General features: G+C 43.2%; 1 protein-coding gene across 1 annotated transcript in view; it reads right to left on the bottom strand.

Annotated features, from left to right (window-relative positions):
• LOC116091841 overlaps positions 1-5,499 on the bottom strand; it is a 75,011-nt gene that overhangs the window by 6,834 nt on the left and 62,678 nt on the right. The window lies entirely within an intron of this gene.

The raw sequence follows: 5,499 nt of genomic DNA on the forward strand, positions 1-5,499 counted from the left end.
AAAAAAAAAAAAAAAACAAAAACCTTACGACAGAGAGAATTCTCCATGCAGCGGCTGGCCCTGCCTGGGTAGCATGAACTGAAATGCTTGTCTCACAGTCAGGTGACACTCCTCAGAGGAAATGCTTGTCTCACAGTCAGGTGACACTCCTCAGAGGAAATGCTTGTCTCACAGTCAGGCAACAATCCTCAGAGGACAGCGAGATGCTTGTCTCACAGTCAGGCAGCACTCCTCAGAGGAAATGTTTGTCTCACAGTCAGGCGACACTCCTCAGAGGAAATGCTTATCTCACAGTCAGGCGACACTCCTCAGAGGACAGAGAGATGCTCTAGTTTCTACTTTATCAAGAAGATACAACAGAAAACAAAAACAAAACTTGCACAGGCATAAATCTAACACCATTAAAAACAAACAAAAAAACAAACAAAAACAACAGTTGGTAGAGACACACACACAGACACACACACACACACACACACACACACACACACACACCTAGAAGTTAACATTTACAACCTTTAAAAAGAGTTGAAAGCAGCTATTATAAATATCCTTGAGGACTACGAAGAGAAGACAGTGACAATGAATGAGCAGATCAAGACTCTCTCATCAAGGGGGCAGAGACTGCAGAACAGAACCACCTAGCAACAGAGCAGCTGTGCGACAGTTGCCCTTGAATGGAACTGGACTGAGGACAGCAGAGCAGGGAAGGTGTCACAACTCCAGCAAGCAGCTCCTGCCAAAGAGGGCTTTAATCTACTCATGGGGGTGGTGGAATTAAGGAAAGTAGGGCAGCTTGAGGCTGGCGCTGGCCCTGGTCTCCTGTCCTCCTTGATGTCAGCCATTCTGCCTCAGCTTCCCTAGCATGGCAGCGACAACCTCGGAAACTGCAGAAATAAGGAAACAAATCCATGTTCCCTTCGGAGCTGCTCCTCAGGTGTCTTGTCACAGCAGGGCTCACGGAGCCTTCCACAAGCTTCTCGGGATGAACCGCTGCACAAGTTTAACAAACTTTAGAGCCAGTCACTGGAAAGTGATGAGGGGGCAACCAAAAGGCAGAGACTAGCTGTCCAGCTACCCTTAAATGATGAAGGCCAGCCAGGAGTGTGGCACTCAAGAGGCTGAAGCAGGGGGAATATGAGGTACAGAGTGAGTTCAAGGCCAGTGGGACCTATAGAGTGAGGTCACCTCAAATATATGACAAGGCCTGAACTGCAAAGGGCAGGTTCTCAAGTAAGGCAGGCATCTCTAGGATCTGCTCAAATCCTCGGCAAACCACAGGTTACATGTGTGGGGCCCAGACTGCAGAGGAGTCAGCAGAGATGAGACACATGGAGTGGCAGTCTTAACTGTGGCTTACAAAGGAAACTGTTCTGTATTAGAGGCTGGCTCAAGGTAACCAACTGCTGGGACAAAATTATATTAGAGACGTAACCTGGTGTAGTTTTTCCAATAAGTCATGTAGAACCTTCAATGTCTTATGAAAACATCCCCCAGGTGTCAGGGGGAAAATGGTCCACAATGCATGGAGTAACCTGAAATGAACAGCAAGGGAGCCAACTGCAGCCTCCAGGAAAGCACACCTCACAGAGCTGCTGCCAACAAGTTCATGCTCCTATATGAAGACACTCTGTGTCACCAAGCCCCTGAAACTGCAGACAGGGTGACAGATCACCACCAAAACCTTAGAGCTTCAAAGTACAACCAGCAAAGTAAAAAAAAAAATCTCCTGAGAAGCTGGAAGTGCAGGGAAGACAGCAACCACAGTCACCTGAGGCAAAGGCTCCCAACCTAAGACACATACAATGGCCAAATCAAAGGGACAAAGACCTGTAGGCTAAACCCAAGGATTAAAGTCCCAGACTCCTAGAAGAAAGACAAAGGAAGGCCTGGCAAGGAACAAAAGCCCCTAAGTCCACAAACTCTGTAAAATCTGGGTTGTTCAATGAATACAGAGTAGGATAAACATTGTTAGGACCCAAAGAGAAAAGAGAAGAAAAGGAGAAGAGGAAGAGAAAGAGGAGGAGGAGGACGAGGAGGAGGAGGAGGGGAAGAAGAAAAGGAGGAGGAAAGTGTGGGGCTGAGGAAGATACTTTGTCTATAAAAGCATAAGAATGAAGGCTGACTTTAGAGAGAAACAGGAGACCTGACAGCAACGGTCTACAAGGGAAAAGAAACAATTTCTGCATAGCCACAATTCTATACCCAGCAAAACTAGCATAAAATTGAAGCAAAGTACTCTTTAAGACCAGAACTGCATGAAGCCTTGAAGGAAGTCCTTTATATGGAAGGAAAATGACAGAAAGGAGAGTCATCAGAAATGGTAAATTGAGCATATGAAATGCTATATCTTTCTTTTAGTAATTTCTTCAGAATATAGTATTTTAAAAGATTATAAAACTATACTTTTTTGGTTCATAATGTAACATATGAAAATAACAGCACAAAGGGTGAGAGCAGAGACTATGTTGACAAAGGTTAAAATGTCTAAATCTGTTCAGGAAATTTTCCCATGTGCTGATGTATTTGAGGCTCTTTCCCACTTTCTCTTCTGTTAGATTCAGTGTATCTGCTTTTATGTGGAGGTCCTTGATCCACTTGGACTTGAGCTTTGTACAAGAAGATAAGAATGGATCAGTTTGCATTCTTTTACATGCTGACTAATACTTGAGCCAGCATCATTTGTTGAATATGCTCTCTTTTTTCCACTGGATGGTTTTGGCTTCTTTGTCAAAGATCAGGTAACCATAGGTATGTGGGTTTAATTGTAGGTCTTCAATTCTATTCCACTGATCTACCTGCCTGTCTCTGTACCAACACCATGCACTTTTATCACTATTGCTCTGTAGTGCACCTTGAGGTCAGGGATGGTGATTCCCCCCAGAAGTTCTCTTACTGTTGAGAATTGTTTTCACTATTCTGGGTTTTTTGTTATCCCAGATTTATTTAAGAATTGCTCTATCTCTGTGAAGAATTAAGTTGGAATTTTGATGGGGGTTGCATTGAATCTGTAGATCACTTTTAGTAAGATGGCCATTTTTACTATGTAAATCCTGCAGATCCATGAGCATGGGAGACCTTTCCATCTTCTGAGGTCTTCTTTGAATTCTTTTTTCAGAGACTTGAAGTTCTTGTCATACAGATCTTTCTCTTGCTTGGTTAGAGTCACACTAAGACATTTTATATTACTTGTGACTATTGTGAAGGGTGTTGTTTCCCTAATTTGTTTCCCAGCCCATTTATCTTTTGAGTAGAGGAAAGCTACTAATTTGTTTGAGTTAATTTTATATCAGGCCACTTTACTGAAGTTGTTTAATCAGCTGTAGGAGCTCTCCAGTGGAATTTTTGGGGTCACTCATGTATACTATCATATCATCCACAAATAGTGATACCTTCACTTTTTCCTTTCTAATTTGTGTCCCTTTGATCTCCTTTTGTTGTCTAATTGCTCTGGCTAGAACTTCCAGTACTATATTGAATAGGTAGGGAGAGAGTGGGCAGCCTTGTCTAGTCCCTGATTTTAGTGGGATTGCTTCAAGTTTCTCTCCATTTAGCTTGATGTTGGCTACTGGGTTGCTGTATATTGCTTTTACTATGTTTAGATATGGGCCTTGAATTCCTGATCTTTCCAAGACTTTTATCATGAAGGGATACTGGATTTTGTCAAATGCTTTTCAGCATCTAATAAGATGATCATGTGGTTTAAAAAAATATGTCTAAATCCTAAAATTAAAAATCCTAAAAAGCATTCAGTTACTCTAATACACAAAGAAAGAATTTAACAGAAGAACAAAAAATTGTAAGAAAAATAAAAAACAGCAAGAGGTTGGGAATAAATCTAAAGATGTCAACAACTATATCAAGCAAACCGGATTAAGTATGCCAATCAGCCGGGCAGTGGTGGCGCATGCCTTTAATCCCAGCACTTGGGAGGCAGAGGCAGGCGGATTTCTGAGTTCAAGGCCAGCCTGGTCTACAGAGTGAGTTCCAGGACAGCCAGGGCTACACAGAGAAAACCTGTCTTGAAACACCGCCCCCCCAAAAAAATGCCAATTAAAAGACATAAACCATGAGTCTAGACAAAGAGACTCAATCATAGACTCATGAAAGGAGAAACTTTTAAACACAGAGAATTCTCCTTGATGACAAAGGTTAATAAATTAGAAGTCCATAAACACTGAACCTGCTGCTTTAAACACAGCAGGAAGGACAGGGTCAAAGAGCAGTGTTCCCTTCTTTAGAATTAGAGCAGTCCAAGTAAGCTGAGCTCTAGGAAGTAGAACGGAGGAAAAGGTAGAAAGAAAGGCTGAAATTCTCAAGCTGGACTGAGAACCACAGCAGGAATCAGCCAACAGGAACTAGCCAACAGGAACCAGCCAACAGGAACCAGCCAACAGGAACCAGCCAACAGGAACCAGCCAACAGGAACGCTACAGCTCTGCCCCACAGTGACCTGATAAGGAAACACCGCTCAACCTCTCGCTGAATATGAAGTCAGTCAGCTTTCTTACGTTTCCAACTTACCCAATGACACAGAAGAACAAACAAAAATGGAGTCCTTACCGTCTTACCAAAACCATGTCATGTCACCAGGAAAACTCTAGAGTCACAGGTCTAACTGGTGAGCTAACAAGAATTTAAGAGGACAAAAGGACCACAATCTTATACAAAACCTCTCAGAAGGGCCACTTCACAAATACCAGTTAGGTGGGAAAAAGACCAGAGGGTGAGGTGGAGAAGTAAGGTACTCTCTTGACTTCAGAGAGGAGACACCATTTCTCACTACACCTAACCAGGCCCTAAGCTTCCTGCTGTGACATAGCCAGAGCATGTCATGTCTGTGACAGTCCTGTCAGAGAAACAGAGGCTAACATGAGGTCTGAGGAAACACTAGACAGTGCCAAGATGGAAGACATTCTACAAAGGAACTGGCCTAGACTGTGTCAAGACTTCCCAAGTTACAAAATCCAAAGACTCAGGAGCTGTTTAAGATCAGGACACTAGAGACAGGAGGACTCAGGGCCAAGAGAGACTGACAATGCCCTCGTGTTGGGCAATGTCCAATGACCATGTCTCCAAGTCAACCTCAAATGGCTCATATGTGTGTGTGTAGACACACACACACACACACACACACACACACACACACACACTTATGCACACATGTACACACATATGTGTGCATGTACACATACATGCTTTACACACATATGTATACATGCATGCTTTACACACATATGCATGTGTGTGTGTGAACAGAGAAGAAAGGATGACACAAACCAAAGTGACCAGCTCCTAGAGAAGGGGAGGAAGAGCATGCAGGAGCTCATGTTTGCATTCTTCTAACAGCTCCTGCAAGCTCAATATAAAGCTAAATCCTGCTGGGCCTGGTGAAGCACACCTTTAACCCTGTGAGTTCAAGGTCAACCTGGTCTTCAAATCTTTCCAGGACAGGCAGCATTCTGTTATGCAGAGAAACCCTGTCTTGAAAAATCAAAA

This window comes from Mastomys coucha, unplaced genomic scaffold (assembly GCF_008632895.1).
Source record: "Mastomys coucha isolate ucsf_1 unplaced genomic scaffold, UCSF_Mcou_1 pScaffold15, whole genome shotgun sequence".
NCBI lineage: Eukaryota > Metazoa > Chordata > Mammalia > Rodentia > Muridae > Mastomys > Mastomys coucha.